The sequence below is a fragment of the Mizuhopecten yessoensis genome, unplaced genomic scaffold, assembly GCF_002113885.1.
Source record: "Mizuhopecten yessoensis strain PY_sf001 unplaced genomic scaffold, ASM211388v2 scaffold3961, whole genome shotgun sequence".
Classification (NCBI taxonomy): Eukaryota; Metazoa; Mollusca; class Bivalvia; order Pectinida; family Pectinidae; genus Mizuhopecten; species Mizuhopecten yessoensis.
Window position 1 is genome coordinate 418,824 of NW_018405306.1, and position 6,888 is coordinate 425,711.

General features: G+C 33.8%; 1 protein-coding gene across 1 annotated transcript in view; it reads left to right on the plus strand.

Moving 5' to 3' along the window:
* The first annotated feature begins 493 nt into the window (after positions 1-493).
* LOC110448254 overlaps positions 494-6,888 on the plus strand; it is a 32,286-nt gene continuing 25,891 nt past the window's right edge. Inside the window, exon 1 of the mRNA XM_021494419.1 lies at positions 494-690. The gene's annotated coding sequence lies outside the window, so the exon portion shown is untranslated. The remainder of the gene's footprint in view (positions 691-6,888) is intronic.

The following is a 6,888-nucleotide window of genomic DNA, read 5'->3' on the forward strand; positions in this document are numbered from 1 at the left end:
AATCACATATCAATTGTATCAAATGATAGTTATTTTCGACATATTATATTACAGTGTAAGGGAAATAACTCCCGCACATTCCCATCAGTCACGGTTGACCCGTTTAGGTCAGTGATATTAGGGAACTAAAGGGAACATGTTCGTTTTGTATCTTTGTAGGCGTGGGCGAATGATATTTTGTGCTATATATAGATACCTTAATATTACATGTTATATCAGTTTAAAGAAACCATGTATTCCATTAGATATTTTATTTATTCTCGATGATAATTTACAATGCTTTTATGTGCTGGATAATACGCTTGATAAAGAAAAAAACAAATAGGACTGAGCAGCACATTGTAAATTTAAGTCACCATAAGTATTATAGATTAACTTTAATTCAAGTTTAAATGTTAATTTCAAACTGACAATACTTTTGAACATCCGGGTACGTGTATCGGGAAGGCACTCTCGGCAAGGTATTGGTGTAGTATACGTAGCGTCAGTTTATAAAAGGAAGTGAAACAGTCAATGGAATTATATTTAAACATATAACTAGGTCATGGTTGTTTTATAACAATATAATTCACGAGTGAAGAAGGAAGGTTGGTTTTAACACGAGGGACTTTTATATTAAGCTTGTCAATGGGCAGAAGGAACTAGAGACGCATTATTGCTAGCATTACTTTGAAGACACAGTCACTACAGGTAAGGGGGCACGATGATGGCATCTATTATATATGACTTACTTAAAGTTTCGTATAGTTGATTTCCAGTACAAGAACTTTATACATATGTTTTACAATACAGAACACTGGTATTATACCTCGATTTCTCACTAGACAAGATGTTTTACCTACATAAAAATTCATACTAAAATTACTACGTTCGCAACTAGCCCGAGTTTCCCCTGGCCCTGACACCAGACTTTTCACACCAGACATCTGTCTGTCAAAATGTCTAAAAGTCTGGTGTCAGGCCCAGAGGAAACTCAGACTAGTTCGCAACATGGTTCCTCATCTCTACAGGACTTCTTACCCTGACAAAACATCCTGCAGAGCATGGATATCCGGTGGTCAGCAGACCAATTGACCAACAGCTCAACTTCGGTGTATTTATTCTTAACACAATTTCTCATCCAGGTAAGAAATCATGTAAGGGTGAGAAGTACTCGCGTTACACCCGAGGCAGGGTCAGAGTACAGGTGCTAGCCTCGTCTGTCAAATACACCTATAATGTAACCAAAGTTGCTAACTCCCTCCCCCTAGTAAGGTGACCCCGTTCAAGAAAACATGCGATTTTGTCCAAACCGTTTATGATATCACGCCAGAAGCGCGTCTGCGACGGTTTTCCGATGTTTAACAAAGTCTTCTGATAATTATACTGTATGATATATTGTAAATCATACAGCAAATTACAGAAAAAAATATTTTCCTGTCGAATTAGACTGCTCCCGGTGATGCTATGAACGTGTATGACAAATTCGCATGTTTTCTGAAACGAGGTTATTTTACTAGGGGGACGGAACTTGCAACCTTTATTATATTATGGATGTAAAGATGACCGAGGCTAGTTCCTGTGGACAGATGAACTATCAGAGGTGCCCCCCACACTTCACACTTTGTATCCACCTTTTGCTTCCGCAATGCACGTACAGTATGTACGTGTGTAGATACTGTACATGTGCGGTATACAGGTGCAATTGTGGTTCGATATTGTTTTTCCAGGAAAGAACATTCTTAATATCAGAAAGCGAATATAAATAGACCAAGCAAATCATGTTAAAATGACTAATATTTTATCTTTAGATGTAACATTCATCCTTTGTCTACTTGATACATCAATCTATTTAAAACAGCTTCTTCAGAAAGCACCCTGTTTGTCTTAAACCCTTGGGCGATGTTTTATCCCTACTCGAGTTTTCAATTGTTTGTCTGTGTCAGTTTGCATGATATATACATCCACAAGCACGTACTTGAGTTTAGCCATACGTCAACAAAACCCAGATAAAAAAAACCTGCTCGGTCTCTGTGTGTATACAATATAGTGGGATCAGGTTCAGGTCCCTTTTTTACATAAATAATTTTGTTTTTATTTAAGGCTAAACTGAAGTGCCTGTGGTTTATCAAACCCACAAATAATAATAATAATAAAAGAACCGGTCTGTAAGCAGATTGACCTCCATACAATATTAATGATAAGGGGGCGATCAGGTTCCGGACCGGTCCTTTTTGTAAATAGTTTTTTTCATGATTTCATTACTGATTTACTTGCTAAACACAAGTGCCTGTGATACAACAAACTAAACGTATGACGGACATTATATATATGCATCTTCGAAATCAAAGTACATTGTATGTATCGAGAGAGGAAACTGAGATTTTTAAGATATTAAAGCTAGATGATGCATAATGGGAAAATGTACAGCTTAATGAGTTAAATACAGGTCAACCATACATCACGTGATCGGAAACTGGACCAATAGCCACTTGACCTCGTTATGTATATTGCATTGTTTAATGTTGGCGTCTTACATGTATGTTAACTAGTCATACACATAGGGACCTGCAAATTTGTTCCAGTTAAGATATGTTTAGCCCTGAATTGGTGTGTCGGGATCATATTTGACGTTTTAATGGTTTACATAAACTACCGGTGAATTGAGGGGTGTGTGTGCCATTTTGTTTGTTTTTACCGGAAGTTGACCCATAAAACGGCAAATATTGCCACAAACATATCAGTTAAGGTACAAACATATCAGTAAATTGTAAGGTTTAAAAACGTCTAACATTACCCCAGTCGGGAACCGTCGACCCTTTCCGTAAACGATCATTTTCTCGTTTACGGAAAGTGTCTACGATTCCCGATTGATATTACGACTCTGAACAAATCAGTTTATATCAAAATACTGCTAAATTGTTACAAATATCCAGGTCCCTGCGATCATCGATTTTTTCTTCTTCTATAAATCCGATTTATTTTAGACATTGCGAGTATAAATTTTTTAAATGTTTTGTTTATTATTTTCCTGGACATGTGTAAAACATGGTGCAAATCTCTAAAAATACGGATTGAAAATTTATTTCACGGAGGATGCAGGCGACAAGGCAGTGGATAGGGTGGGGAGCGGGGTGATATAAGTATGGTTTGAAATGTGGGGTTGGTGTTTTTAAAACAAAAATTGAGAAATTTAATTAATTTGAAATAATGCATATTATTGAACGTAAATCAGTGACTCACAGATGATTCGTGTCATGCCGCCGACACTATCGGATGTTGGTTTAGTCACAGGTTGGCAGTGACAGTTATGATAAGTGTGAGATAGCAATTCAGTTCATAAATGATCAAGTGTCTTGTGATATCAAATCCAGTATTGGAGGTTATCTGTATCATCCAGATATGTTTTAAATATGTTTTATAATTTACCAGCGAACTATTTGACACGTTGTTGTCGGCGGTAGAAACATGTATCAAGCTAGTTTCCTTGTAGCATTGAGAATAAGGTTATTAAATTGACAAAATTAAATGTATTACTGGATGTAATGACTATATGAAAAAGGTAAACGAAAAACAGTCCTTTTTCAAATCATGTATACGTGTTGCAAAATGATACGCCTTTCATTGTTGAAAAGTTGACATTAAAAGAAAAGAAGTGTCAACAGTAAGATATTGATGTATAATGTCTCTCGTTATATCAACAATAAAACCTTGATATAAAGCCCTTGTTTATATATACATGTATATACAGAAAACTTCGATACAAGGTTTGTTTGTTAATACAGAGTTTATATACAGTAAAACCTCAAAATGATGTCATTTGTTAATAAACCTCGATATAATGTCACCAGATATTTACACTGTAAAGTCTCGGTAAACTATTGCTTGTTAATACATACATGCATGTACATTGACAGTGAAACCTCGATATAATGTCACTATATATTTACACAGAAAAGCCTCGATAAAGTATTGCTTGTTAATACATACATGCATGTACATTGACAGTGAAACCTCGATATAATGTCACTATATATTTACACAGAAAAGCCTCGATAAATTATTGCTTGTTAATACATACATGCATGTACATTGACAGTGAAACCTCGATATAATGTCACTATATATTTACACAGAAAAGCCTCGATAAATTATTGCTTGTTAATACATACATGCATGTACATTGACAGTGAAACCTCGATATAATGTCACTATATATTTACACAGAAAAGCCTCGATAAATTATTGCTTGTTAATACATACATGCATGTACATTGACAGTGAAACCTCGATATAATGTCACTATATATTTACACAGAAAAGCCTCGATAAATTATTGCTTGTTAATACATACATGCATGTACATTGACAGTGAAACCTCGATATAATGTCACTATATATTTACACAGAAAAGCCTCGATAAATTATTGCTTGTTAATACATACATGCATGTACATTGACAGTGAAACCTCGATATAATGTCACTATATATTTACACAGAAAAGCCTCGATAAATTATTGCTTGTTAATACATACATGCATGTACATTGACAGTGAAACCTCGATATAATGTCACTATATATTTACACAGAAAAGCCTCGATAAATTATTGCTTGTTAATACATACATGCATGTACATTGACAGTGAAACCTCGATATAATGTCACTATATATTTACACAGAAAAGCCTCGATAAATTATTGCTTGTTAATACATACATGCATGTACATTGACAGTGAAACCTCGATATAATGTCACTATATATTTACACAGAAAAGCCTCGATAAATTATTGCTTGTTAATACATACATGCATGTACATTGACAGTGAAACCTCGATATAATGTCACTATATATTTACACAGAAAAGCCTCGATAAATTATTGCTTGTTAATACATACATGCATGTACATTGACAGTGAAACCTCGATATAATGTCACTATATATTTACACAGAAAAGCCTCGATAAATTATTGCTTGTTAATACATACATGCATGTACATTGACAGTGAAACCTCGATATAATGTCACTATATATTTACACAGAAAAGCCTCGATAAATTATTGCTTGTTAATACATACATGCATGTACATTGACAGTGAAACCTCGATATAATGTCACTATATATTTACACAGAAAAGCCTCGATAAATTATTGCTTGTTAATACATACATGCATGTACATTGACAGTGAAACCTCGATATAATGTCACTATATATTTACACAGAAAAGCCTCGATAAATTATTGCTTGTTAATACATACATGCATGTACATTGACAGTGAAACCTCGATATAATGTCACTATATATTTACACAGAAAAGCCTCGATAAATTATTGCTTGTTAATACATACATGCATGTACATTGACAGTGAAACCTCGATATAATGTCACTATATATTTACACAGAAAAGCCTCGATAAATTATTGCTTGTTAATACATACATGCATGTACATTGACAGTGAAACCTCGATATAATGTCACTATATATTTACACAGAAAAGCCTCGATAAATTATTGCTTGTTAATACATACATGCATGTACATTGACAGTGAAACCTCGATATAATGTCACTATATATTTACACAGAAAAGCCTCGATAAATTATTGCTTGTTAATACATACATGCATGTACATTGACAGTGAAACCTCGATATAATGTCACTATATATTTACACAGAAAAGCCTCGATAAATTATTGCTTGTTAATACATACATGCATGTACATTGACAGTGAAACCTCGATATAATGTCACTATATATTTACACAGAAAAGCCTCGATAAATTATTGCTTGTTAATACATACATGCATGTACATTGACAGTGAAACCTCGATATAATGTCACTATATATTTACACAGAAAAGCCTCGATAAATTATTGCTTGTTAATACATACATGCATGTACATTGACAGTGAAACCTCGATATAATGTCACTATATATTTACACAGAAAAGCCTCGATAAATTATTGCTTGTTAATACATACATGCATGTACATTGACAGTGAAACCTCGATATAATGTCACTATATATTTACACAGAAAAGCCTCGATAAATTATTGCTTGTTAATACATACATGCATGTACATTGACAGTGAAACCTCGATATAATGTCACTATATATTTACACAGAAAAGCCTCGATAAATTATTGCTTGTTAATACATACATGCATGTACATTGACAGTGAAACCTCAATATAATGTCACTATATATTTACACTGAAAAGCCTCGATAAATTATTGCTTGTTAGGGAGTTTCTACCCTTCGTAATACACTTGTTTTTCTTGTCGTATTTTCGTGTCGTCATTTCCGTAGTGCGTATCGGGCATTCCATTACCGTAGTGTAAATTATAGTAACACCGGGTAAACAATAGTACACGTGCGTGACGTGATATGTCAACACCCGATATCTAGACTTAAGGTCATTGGACGGAAACAGGAAGTACATCCCTAGTTGAATATCCAATGTAGGGAGACAGCATCACAATTTCCGCAAATTCTAATGTTTAACATTAAATTGATGAATATTGTATGTTTATTATTGACAGAACAGTGTGTTCTCTCAATATTAAAGTATTTAAAAGCAATCCAGTCATTGATTCAGGTTTTTTTAATCAATGAGTCACATGTGTCCATTTTTCTGTACTTCAGGAAACCGGCTACCTATTTCACTACAGTGAAGTTTTTCAAGAACGATAACTCTTACCTGCAATTACTATGTGTATATGGTTTTATTATAAAATGTCAATTTTTATATCGTGTATAGAGAATTAATTTTACACAATTTCAGCATTTATTAAAATGATATACATTGATGCAATACTAATATATGTCAGTATCATTTTTATTGACATTATTTTGTAAAAATATTGTGTCTTTCATTTTTTTTTCAAAATTCACT